At 43.0% G+C, this 13,283-nt stretch overlaps 1 protein-coding gene across 1 annotated transcript in view; it reads right to left on the bottom strand.

Moving 5' to 3' along the window:
- TRPC3 (transient receptor potential cation channel subfamily C member 3) overlaps nt 1-13,283 on the bottom strand; it is a 678,274-nt gene that overhangs the window by 68,181 nt on the left and 596,810 nt on the right. The gene's annotated exons all lie outside the window — the stretch shown is intronic.

Here is a 13,283-nt window from a genome sequence, read left to right as displayed (position 1 = left end):
AAAATATAGTTAAAACTGATGAAGAGCTTTATACCTTTCATGAGGTGTGATAAAATCAACCCTAAAAACTAAACAGACAGGGGTGACTTCGGGGATAAACTTTTCTAAAATTGCAGCACCAATGCTTACTAGTGCTAAGTTACTACACTTAAATATCACAATTTGTGAAACGATCTTGAAAGCAACAGATTTTCCTCAATATATGATCACGCTGGTATGTGTCTTTGTTTTTGTGATTATGACACAGTGGTACAACTCTTTGGCTAAGGTTATATTGTGTTTCCACAGTGAGATTATTAGTTCTTTCTATGGAAATGTACAAATCGTTGAAGTTATGCTCACAAAAATATGCATACATAAACATATTGATATTATATTAAGAGGTGTGTCCTAAATTATAGACGTCTAAAAATGTCTGCAATAATTTTTGTTAGATTTCACAACACCAGAATTACCAATTTGACCCATTACAGAACCTTGTCAGTTTTTCTTAGACAACAGTCCTTTTGCAATACATATGGAAAACGCACTTTAGGTGTCCGCATGCATAGCAAGTGATGCTGGATTATTTGCCAAGTCTGGTGAAAGGCAAAATTCATGGAAGGGTGGTAGCAAAACACACATTCACGCTCACACACGCACGCTCACACACACAGATGCACGCACAGACTACAGTCATTATTTTTTTAAAATTGGGATTAAAGTTTAACACCATAAAATGCATATGATGTGTTGACACTGCAAACGTTAATGGTCTCAACATTTTTTTTTTTAAAGTCAGATAGATGAAAATATATGGCAAAATTGGGATAGTAATTAATAATATCTTCAAGAAAACTATTAAGATAATATCTCAATGACTTAATACGCCATATTTAACGTAGAAAATGAATGCTCTGAAGTGTTTGCAATTTGGAGTCATAAAGCGTTACAATACAAAATGTTGAAATATTTGCTGAAGAATAATCGTATCTCACCCTAAATTTGCAAGACCGTAGCACACATAACACATGACGCAATACAACATTGCCACCAGTGATGTCATTGGTATTTTATTGGTGGTAGACCAATCAAAGGCCACAACTCTCATAGTATGCAAGCTGATGGCTTGAACTCGGTTAAAATGGCCAAGGAACTATCTGGAGCCGAAAGTCAGTCTACCCCATTTATTCTAAATGAAATTCAGTGTGAAGATCTCGCCCACTTTTTTGTGAATAAAGTAAAAAATATATATTCTACAATGACAGGGGATAACCTGACCAATACTGCACAGCCAGCCTATGCTCTTTCGAATGCAGTTACTAACACAAGATAAGAGTATTGGAATAATTCTAAATCCATCATTAAAACTGATCATGGTCTCCACTCGATACTAGTTCCTTGAATTTGATTCTGGCCATCCTAAAATCTGGCTCCCCATGTGACCTGCTCCCTATCTCCGTTCTGAGGCAATTTGAATCTCCTTTACTTCTGTTATTTATGGACCTTCTCAATGCCTCGTTACGTGAGGGAATAGCTCCGCCAGAATGGAAGCATGCCATGGTTCTGCCACTCTTAAAGAAGACAGATGCTGATCCTTCTCAGCCTTCTAATTTTAGATCTATTTCTCTTCTTCCGGCTTTTTCTAGGGTTCTGGAGAAACACGTTAATTGTCAACTCTCCTCTTTTGTTGAGGCCCACAACTTTTTACATTCTTCACAATCTGGGTTCAGATCAGGTTTTTCTACTGAAACTACTTTGCTAGGAGTGACTGAAATGTTGCGACATCGTTTGGACATTGGTGACACACGACCTGAGTGCAGCATTTGACACAGTGTCTCACACTGTTTTACTGAAAGTGCGGCAATCCCTGGGTATTGAGGGCCGTGCTCTGCAATGGATTGACTCTTTTCTCAACAACCCCATGTTTCAGGTCTTTTCCAACATGGCCTGCTCTAAAACTTATCATTCTCCGTAAAGAAGTGCCCCAGGGCTCGGTTTTAAGTCCTCTTCTGTTCAATATCTATGCTCGTCCATTGGCAGATATTGCTGCAGAGGCGGGGCTGTCCATATTTTCGTATGCTGATGACACCCAGCTACTTTTCTCCCTTTCGACAGCTAAGGGATCTGAATCTTCGATTCTCCAGTCTGGCTTGAGAAAGATTGAGTCCTGGATGCAGGACAATCAACTCAAGCTAAATGGAGATAAAACAGAAGTTTGATCCTAGGGAAAAAACAAGAACTTTGGGGTCCTCAACATTGGCCCTTGGAGATGGGCACTTTACCCCAACCTGTTCGTCAAGTACGTAATCTTGGGGTGAATATTGACGCACAGTTATCTATGAAACAGCAAGTTGTGAAGCTGGCCTCTATCTGGTTTACCATTCTTAAATGGCTGAAGAAGATTCTTTGTATGCTGCCCCTTCCTGCTCAGAGAACTGTGGTCCAGGCCCTTATAACATCCAGGCTGGACTACTGCAATGTCTAGTTTCTGGGTGGCAATTAGGAGGTGATACATAGATTACAGATAGTACAAAATGCGGCGGCCAGATTGCCCTGCCAGGCCCCTAAGATTGCCTCTAAATGAGGTCTTCCTCGCAATCTTCAGTGGCTTAAGGTGGAGAATCGTGCTAAATTTAAAGCCTTTAGCTACATGTTTAAGGTCAAAGCTGGCTTATTCCCTCAATACTTGTAGTCTTAGTCCAACCCTATGTTCCCTCCCGTACTATGTGCTCCACTCAATATAAATTTAACTTTCCAAAAATCAGAATGAAGCGTATGCGCGGTTGCTCTTTTTCATATTTAGGACTCACCTTGTGGAATTATCTCCCATTTCTCCGCGTAAAGAAACGGATTATGTTAATTTTTGTAAACAGCTAAAAACTCTTTTGCTTAATTTGTAGTTTTCCTTTCCATTCCTTTTTTCAGGCTAGTGCTGGGAAACCCCTTGGGGTAGCTGTGCACCTTATAAACTCATAACATAACAACATAACGTAGGCCTTGCAGTAGTGGAAAACGAATAGAAGAGTTTTTAAGTACCAGGAAATGTAAAACTTAAAAGTACATATCCTACTTTTAAATACATTTCACCACGCCCTCCGAGCTGTCCAGGGCCTACCCTAGGGGTGACCAACACATATTACAAAGGAAGATTTAGGAATGGCAAAAGGTTTACTTTGCCAGGTCGAAATGGCAGTTTAAAACCCAACATACACACACACACACGCACGCACACAGACACACAAAAACACACACACACACACTGCGATGGCAGGTCTGAGACATGTTTAAAGGGCTACTTAAGTGGCTGGCACAGTTAGTGCTGCAGGCCCAATAGTAGCATATAATTTAGATACTAGGGACTGATAAGTAAATTAAATATGCACATTTGGTGTAAGCGAATCTAACGTGTTGAGGCGAGAGCACAAGCCCGTTCGCACTGGTTAGCAGGGGTAAAGCATGCAAAGTCCTAAGGCATGCAAAAACGAAGTTAGCAAAAACAAGGTAAACGTTTGGGAGAAAACCACACCAAGGATGCCAGGTCTAACTGGTAGGTACTAAGTTTGTACCTAATGAAAATGTCAATTTTATATTTGGGAAATAAATTAGTATTTATGACAAACTAATGTTAGGTTAAAATGGATTAATTGTCTTAAACTGAAAGAGGTATTTTCAGAAAATATAAACTATATATAAGCTGAAAATTAGCTTACTTACTGAATATTATTACAGAAGATGATATTGAAGGGCAAGGGCTTCTCCAAATTATTTTAAAGCTGTTGATTTTGAAACAATCGTTGCTGATTTTGGGACACCATTTTCTCAGAGTAGAATGTCATTTGCTTGCATTTCCTAGTTACCAGGGTAGTTATTTCACGGCTCACACGGAGCCATTTTATCAATTGTAACATGCATCTATTGCGCTGTCATAATGTCATTTTCCATACTAGCCCAGTTAGCACCTATTACCATTTTTACCAATACCCAAAATGAGTTTCTACCGAGCATCCCAAAGTTTCCACCTGTGTCAATATCGTTCCGACATTAGCAGCTGCCCCATGACTCTCTTCAGTGAACATCTCTAGGAGACTGTAAATAAAATAATGCACTGCCTTTTTTGGGGGTATATAGGGAGAGATCTATTCACATACGTACACCACCCAAAATCAAACACATACACAGACCAGTGTGTGTGAGTAAGTGTGTTTGTGTGACTTTGCGTGGGTGCACATGTGCATGAATGTGTGTAGGAATTGCCAAACCCCCCTACCCCCTGCTTTAACAGCTGCAGGGGGATGACGTTCTTTATGGGCCTCTTCTATCTGCAACTCAGCAGACAAAGGCTCATGATTAACATGAAAGGGTGGATGGGTGAGTGAGTGGATGGATGAAAGAGTGAAAGAATTGATGGATCAATGAAAGACTGAAAGGATAGAAGTAAAAATGGAAAAGTGAAAGGAAAGATATAAGGATGGGTGAGTAAAAGGATGGGAGAGTGAAAGGTAGGGTCGATGGATGGATGGATGAGAGAAAGGGTGATAGGGAGGGTGGATAGATGAGTAAAAGGGTGGATGGATGAGGAGTGAAAGGGAGTATGGATGGATGGTTGAGTGGGTAGATGGATGCGTGGAAAGGTGGATGGAGGAGTGAAAGGATGGATTCTTGAGTGAAAGGGTGAATGAATGGAGTAAAGGGGTGGATGATGGCTGAGCGAAAGGATGGATGGACTATTGAAAGGATGGGTGAATGTGTAAAAGGGTGGATGGAGGATAGAAGAAAGGGTGGGTGGATGAATGGATAGCTTAATGGATCGATATGGCGATCAATGGATAGGTTTGAACAGAGGAAATGGTAACCCACTTCTTTAGCAGCTACAGGAGGGTTGGAATGGCTTGATGGGCATCTTCTGTAAGCAACTCAACAAAGGCTCATAATTAATGTGAGAGCGTGGCTGTTGAGTGTGTGAAAGGAAGGATGGATGTGTGAGTGAAAGGATGGATGAGTGAAAGGGTGGATGGATAAATGGATGATGGATGAATGATTTAAAGGACGGCTGTAAGGATAGATGAGTAAAAGAATGGGTGGCTGATATAAGGGATGATGGATCGATGTACGAGTGAAAGGATGTATTGCCTGATGAAGGCATGAAAGAGTGAAGGGATGAATGAAGGAAAGGATAGATGAATGGATGAGTGAAAAGATACCCGGATGAATGAAAGCATGGATGGATGGGTAAAAGGATGGATGGCTGAGTGGGTGAAAGGATAGATGGATAAGTGAAAGTTCAAATATCTAGATGAGTGAAAGGGTAAATAGATGAATGGATGAGTGAAAGGGTGGATCGGTGGACGGCTGGATGGATAGATGGAGTGAAAGGGTAGGTAGGTGGATCGATGGAGTGAAAGCGTTGATGGATGGATGAGCAAAAGGATGGATGGATGACTGAAAGGATGGATGGATAGTCATATGGGTGGGTGTATGGATGGATGAGTGAAAGAATGGATAGACGGATGGATGACTGGGATAGTAGCTGGAGTATGGATGGGTGAATGGATAGTTTTGATGGATAGGTTTGGCGATGGATGGATAGATATGGATTTGGATGTGTGGATGGATGAACGGACAGACTAACTGTTGAAAGACTAAATGATGGATGAAAGAATAGATGGATGACAGGATGTAAAGTTAAAATGGTAACTATCAGCAGGTGGATGGGAGGATGAAAGAATGAATGGATAGATGCTTGGATGGAAGAGACAAGAGAACTCTTCTGGGAAGTGTTGCAATCACTTGCTTTATTTTCTTAGTACCATAAGAGCTTTAGTTCAAAGTGAGGGTATTTTAAATTTCTGGCTACTCCTATGAATGTTTGGGTATATTCCCTGTTTTATTCACTCACATCGTCCACTTCACTCACTTGGTTCACTCACCCAGTTTCTAAGAGCTAAAGTGAAGTAAACAAGGACAGGGAATAGGGTTGCAAACAAAGTGGAGGCAGCTGGAGAAGGGGAGACAAAGCATCATGGGAGAATTTGGGGAGGGGAAGGCCAATCACATTTGTAGTAGGTGCATGGGACGAGCATCATCGTTTATACACCTATATTTTTCCACAAATCAAGTGTTGGAATTAGAAAGCAAATGCAAGGCGATGGTCTTGTCATTTGTAAACCCAGCTTCAATCCAATCGGAGGCTACTTTTTGAAAATCCTACTTGCTTGCAGTCCCAAATATTGCATCCTACTGCCTCAAATATCTATATCATGCACTAAAAAACATTTCTGTTAAGGATTTGTCATTCATAACCCGGGCTGCTGAAAATAAGTGACACAGGGAAACAAATTATGCAACAGGGTTGACTAAATTATGCAGAAAAAAGGGTACATTTTGTGGCATAATGCAGCATGTTTTGTGGCAGTAATTCTATACTACTTTGTTATTTTTACACGTTAACATTGTCTAGGTAAAGGGTTCACTTGATTACTATCAATTTCATTCTGAAACAAAGCAATCAGCAGCTAAAAGGTGACCAGTAATCCTTTGCAATAAGCCTGCTTTTGCACTGCAACACCTACGGAGCGTTTTATTAACTTTCGATACGTTTGAGCTATGTAAAAATCTGCAAATTATGCAGCAGATGTACGATTACATGCTAAGAGTGGCAAAATCTGAAAATACAGTGGTTGCAGAATTTCATAATTCCTTCAGTAGCGATGTTCATAACTTTCTGGTCACTGTTACAACTAAGGGCCTAACTCCGAGCGATTCCGACCGCATCGCAATATTCCGGTCAGATTCCGTATCCAACCGACCCTTTACGATGGAGTTGGTCGGATAGGAATGCAAACGGTCAGTCCGACTGGCTTCCGACGGGCTACGAGAGCCCGTCTGCCAGTCGGAATGCGGCCAGTAATCTCAGGGGCGGCTCTTTACGCCCAAGGCATTACAATGCCGGGTTTACACAGCCTTTCTGTGCTATTCTTTGCATCACAGAAATGCTGTGGGAACTCGACTTTGGGGGCCCCCAGCAGGGCCCCCTCTGGTGGCCGGACTCTGGTTGGAAGCCGTTTAGGCACCTATGGTGCCCCCCTGTCGATCCCTGCTCCTTGTGGCAGGCACCTTGAGGTGCCTGCCACGGGGTGCAGGGATAAACTGCACCACACATTTTACAATGGGCGCATGCATTCCGGCCAGAATGCATGGTCCCACTGTAAAGTATAGGAGTGCGACCTAACAGTGGGGCATATTACCAAGCAATAGCGATAATTATCGCTATTGCTTGGTTAGAGACAAAAATTTACCGCTGAGCTGCGGCGATTTTTACCGCAAATAAGCCTTGGTATTACCAAGGTGTACCGCAAATGCGATAAAAATCGCCGCAATGCATGAATATCGCTGAAAAGTCAGCGATATTCATGCATTATCGAACTAATGCTCTTAGCCATGTTATCCACCTCCCATTGGATAACATGGCTAAGAACTGCTCAGGGCAGGTGTTAGCTTTTGGAGATATTCGCGCTTAGCGGGAATATCTCCAAAAGTTGGTAATAGGAGATAGCGATGTTAGCGACTGTTTTCAGTCGCTAACATCTTGGCACGCCCACTTTGCATGTCATTAGTGATAAATATCACTGACATGCAAAGTGGGGCCCAAGATGGTCGCTATCTCCTACTAGCTGTCGCTAACTGGTGTTAGAGACAGCTAGGTAATAGGGAGATAATTTTATCTCCGTTTTCTTGGCTTTTAAAGCCAAAAAAGCGGAGATAAACCCCCTTGATAATATGCCCCAGTGTTCGGTCGCATCCTAATTAGTCGGGACTGCCGACCGGGTGTCGGTCAGTCCCTTGACCGAGACGATGTCTGGCAGAGTTCGTAATGAGGCCCTTACTTTCTATAGGAAGAACCCATTTTCTGAGATGAAAATATGTATTTGGCCACTTGGGATTTCATTTGACAAACGTAGTTACGACTGAACCCATCATTCTGAGTGGCCTGTTAAATCTGGACTTTTGCACAAACAGTGTTTGCACCTGAATCCAAATTACAAGTCCTGTTATAGCTGAGCATGGACCTATTGTTTGCCCTTGCAAATCACCTGGTGAAAACATGTAATTAATAGTAGAGGTGGGGGGAACTCATGTAGTTTGACTCCATGGAATTCAGCAGAATTACATAAAAACTCCACGAGATTCTGCGAAGGTTCGTCAACGGACAAAAATAAGCATGTTGCGCTATAATTTAGCACCAAAAGAGCATTCCATACTGAAAAATCAGCACAAACGGCACCATATGACGCACCAGAGGTGCAGCTGCTCAAATTGATTTTGCTGTCCCTCAAGTAGATTTTCTACTCAAGCAGCAGCCTTCTGACCGTGAACCAGTCACGACCGCCGCGACAGCCCACATGAGAAAAATCTCGCTGTATATTCTCCTAGAAACTGTACATCACGCTCTGTGACTCCAAATCTCGCTTGCGCATGCCAACCTACCTATCTGGAGCTGTGTACGAGAAAAAATTCCACCGCACGGTGATTGGCGGAATATAGCCGGAACTCAGTGTTACAAGTGTAATATGGAGTCGCCAAAATTCCACCAATTCCACAGGCAGAATGGAATATTTTGCCCACCCCTAATTAAAGGGAAATTGTGAGTTTTAACATGTTGTACAACATCTTCAGCACATAATTCATCCAAGAAAAAAATGCAGTATTTGTTAACAATATTTCGTACTGGCGGTTTTACCGACCAATAATTCAGACCCAATCGCAATAAGACTGTACGAGGGTAAAGTTGTAGAGGTGTGGTTCTGAAATTCTGGACCCTGCTGTAATATGGTACCGAGGCCCAACACTCGTGTCACAAAATATCATCGTACCGTGACGAATTTGGTATCGGCAGACCGGTAATGATTAGGACATTATCCCCATGCATTTGGGTCGTGATTGAGTGATGCCATCACCCTTAAATCGTGGTTTCCGTTCCGAGCCCTCGAACTCCATTTTGTGAACGGCATCCATCTTATGGCTTGCCCTCATATAGTCAATTGATTAGGACCGAGCTTGATCTGAAAGGACACGTCCACCTTAGCTGACTTCCCCATGACCTGGCCGAGCTGACTCCACGGCCTCCAGCAAAACCTGTTCGGGCAGTCCCTCGCCCAGTGGCCGAGTAAGATAGCATCAAGGAACAACATGCCATAAACCATTCACTACATACAAACCATGTTATCCACACACATACACCTGTCCATGTCCCTTGTTTATGGCCAGTTTTACGATAAGGAGGTGCCCAAGTTTATTGGGGTTTCATCGATATCTGATGGTGGTTCTGGCTGGGTCATCCGTCACAAACTGGACATCTAGAATGTGGGTTTATCATCATGACTGTGCTTTTCCATTATTGTGGAAATATGTATATGACCGTATCGTAAACTGAAGAATTCTTGCCTACAGCTATTATTTTTGTATAAAAGGAGAAGGCTGGCTCTGTAAGAACGAACAGTCTCCTGAGAACTTACATCCCGTGCTGTTGTACTTCTAGGACACTTGTTACTTGGTTGCAGCCAATAAAACTCGATCTCTGACTTCACCTAGAAGACTCTGTGTTTCTGTGGTCTGGAACAGGGAGAACTCAGAGGTCTTCGGGTGCTATCCCCTGGCACCACCGGGTTCCTAAAAACCCGGCACCTCAGTTGGCGCCCAACTCGGGGCGGTATCAAGCGGTATCGGTCCAAGCCAGATGTTTGTGAGGAGCTTCGTGTGAAAATTCCAGAGGACGGCCAGCCACCTCAGCGACCCCTGTATGTCGACGTGGTTCCGAAGGTCTTTGCTGCGAGGTTCCCCGCGTCCCGACGGCTACGAAGGACTGCTGCCCTGACTATCTCCCTGTTTTGGACCCAGTGATTCTTGGTAGAGCGAAAGGATAGACGAGTCTTCTAGTGACGTCATCGATCATCAATACTTCAGTTAAGTATAAGTGGAGCGTCTCCCAGTCCTTAGTTTGTTCTTAGTTTTGGTATCCTTGAGATACACCTTGTTTGGAACTTGCAAGCGCCAAAACCAAGGGATTTGTGTATTCACGAAAATATCGTATTCGATAATCCTTTGAAGTTTGAAGCTAGACTAGTGAGCGAAGATGCCTGGTCTTAGCAGACTTGGAAACTTGTTTTGTCTTGGTTGTAGTAAGGACTCCCGATTAGAGGATTCGTGTCCGGTTCCTCCGATTGGAACTCCAACACATGAGCTCTATATAAAGCACGGAGTAGGCCCTATCACATATAATGAGGTATGGATAAAATACACCAGAAAGGACGGTGTTTTAAAATGGCCCCAATATGGTAGCTTTGACACAGAAATTTAAGATAACCTCAAGGTCAAATTGTTCAAGAAGAAAGCCCGGCCGGCGATGTTTGACTCTTTTCGCTTGTGGCGCAAGGAAGCCAAACAGAAAGAAATAAAACTAGCTAAGAAAAATAAAAGAGGTATGTCAATGGTGCAAGCTGCCATTGCATACAGGGATAATGAGGAAGAGCAGGAAAGTGAACAAATCCTCAGAAGCAAGAAGTTAGCAGTAGATAAATGCTACCCGATGTTGCCACATGAAGGACAAGGTTCAAAAGAGACATCAGAGAAGGATCCATTAATGTCCCATTTACTGAATTCACCACCCCCATATACATCGAGCATTACTGCACCCCCAAAGCGCTTTGTTATACCACGCCCCGGCGCACGAACTCCAGTCCTTGCACAAGCACCAGCTCCTCTTCAGCTGGTTCCTACTTCTCCGGCGCAGCCCTCTCAAGGGCCGCCGCCTTTGCTACATACTCCTTCTACTTTTCCTACGGCTTTGCCTACTGCTCCAACTGTTCATCATGATACTACTTCTGCTACTGCCTCGACTTCCTCTGCTATTGCCTCAACTTCCTCTTTACATCAGCCTGTCTTTTCTGGCACGTCTGCCTCTCCGCAAGCTTCTCCTTCTGTTCGACAGAGAGTGGCAAGTACTGTCACTGGTCTGTTCTCACCTTTCTTTGGGTCTCCTAAGTCGACCCCTAAAACAGGACGTAGACAGTTGCGTAGTCAACTGCCTGATTATCAGGAAAGAGAAGTGCTGAATGAGTTAGCACGCAAATGGGTTACTGACACTGTTAGGTATGATGTTCAGTCTGTTATGGAAGTCTTCCGTCAGTGGGATGCACCCACTCAGAGATATGTATTCGAAGAGATGTGTGTATATCTTTGCGAAGATTTGGAGACGAATGATCCAAAACGCAAAATTAAGGAATTGTTCCGTATGCGATTTAAGTTTTATGAAGGCATGATTGTAGGTGCCGATGTTGAACGAGCAATAGATTTGTTGTTATCTTATAGGAGTACGGGAAACGTTTCTAGATCACTGTATGAGGATGACATGTCAGGTAGGAAAAAGCCGCGACAGTACCCCATGAGAGAGGTTCCCCCAGTTTGGAGGGAAGGTGATGCGAATGCAAATCCACCAATTCTACCGCATTTCCAGCGTGTATGGGTACATGTCCCCTGGAAAATATCTGAAGTTTTAGCACTCAAACAGACATTACCTGATCCTCGCAAAAATCCTGCAGGGTATTATAAGGAGTTATCACAGACCGCCAGCTCATGTATAATGAACTTAGCAGATGTAGACATGTTGTTCGGGAATGTTGTTCCACAACCCTTATGGAGTAAGATTCGTCATACAGACCATGATCAAGAACTAGGTGACACATGGGCTAATATCACTGCTACTGATGCTAGACAAGTTGGTGGCGCTAAGCCTGAGCCTCTAATAGCTGAACTTCCTGGTAGAATTATTACCTATATGAAGACTTTAATGCCTGAATTGCGTGTAAATTGGGATAAGTTGTCTGCGTGCAAACAGAAGAAAGATGAGAATGTGTCTGACTTTTTCACGAGATTCGAGGAGACTTTTGTCGATCATAGTGGTCAGGATATGGCTACCGAGGGTGGCCAGAGATTGTTTGTAGACAAGTTCGTACATAATCTGCTTTCTGAACTATGTAATAAATTGAAATATTCAGAGAGTGCTTGGGCTGTTTCCACGACAGCGCAGATTTTAGCCACAGCCCAGTACTACGAAAATAGACGCAAAGACGAAATAGATAAGGCAGACAAAAAGACAAAAGATTTGAAAACTAAAGTCCTTCTCCAGCAAGCCTATCCGCCTCGCACAGCTAGTGAGCCTGATTATCAGCAACCACAGCAGTATTCGAGAAACTCACAAAGAAATGAGTCTTCTCAACAGCGTTTACCGTATGGTCCGAATCAGTGTGCGTATTGCAAGGAAGAGGGTCATTTCAAGAATAATTGTCCAGCTTTATTGCGACGTTTAAATGGTGTTTCTGGTACAAGAGGTAGAGGTGTTCAACAGGCTCCTAGGGGTAGGGGCCGTGGAAATTTCCCCCAGAATACCACTTCTTTCCCGCCTCAGAATTCCATGAACAGCTTTGACCAACAGAATATTGCGGCCTCCAGGTCCGCCCAGTACTATGCTGATGACTATTACGCAGAAAACGAGAATGAGGGTAATAATTGCTAGGACATCCATGGACAAAGAGAGGGAGTTGTTTCAGTTCCAGTAGATCAGAATGGACCTTATGTTGAGGTGATTACATCAGGTATGTCAGAACCTTTTCTGCTGGATACTGGTGCTACAAAAAGTTCTATTATGCACTCAAAACTTCCTGGTGCACCTTTGTCTGGCGAAACGAACGTCTCAGTAGGTTTTTCTGGCACCCCGGTTAGAAACCCAATTTCTAGTCCTATGCCCCTTTCTGTTGGCCCATATGAATTTGAAGCACCCCTCATTCTTACAACAGGTTGTGGCGAAAACTTGTTAGGTTTGGATTTGTTAAAGAGATTGTATGCGACTTTGTACTGTTCTCCTTCGGGAGTACAACTCACACTAGGTAAGAAAGTGATTTCCCCAATGTATTTGTCAAAGGAGAATATTCCAACTGAATTGTCATCTCTCCCAGATATACATTGGGCTACTGGTTCTAACGACGTGGGTCTTTTGGAGATAGCGCCATATGTCATAATATTGCGAGCCAATGTTAGGTTGGCACGTATTCCCCAATACAAGATATCTAGCGAATGTGAAAAGGCATTGTTAGCGATCATTTACGATCTAATTGAGAAAGATGTCATTGAAGAAACAGCTGGTAACATTTGTAATAGTCCTATTTTGCCTGTTTTAAAGCGTACTGATCCTTCACAACCACCCGTGTACAGATTTGTGATTGATCTCAGAGAAGTGAATAAGATTGTTG

This window comes from Lissotriton vulgaris, chromosome 3_1, assembly GCF_964263255.1.
Source record: "Lissotriton vulgaris chromosome 3_1, aLisVul1.2, whole genome shotgun sequence".
In the NCBI taxonomy this organism is placed as follows: Eukaryota; Metazoa; Chordata; class Amphibia; order Caudata; family Salamandridae; genus Lissotriton; species Lissotriton vulgaris.
Note: the sequence above shows the minus strand (reverse complement) of the source record. Positions and strands in the feature narration are given on the sequence as shown.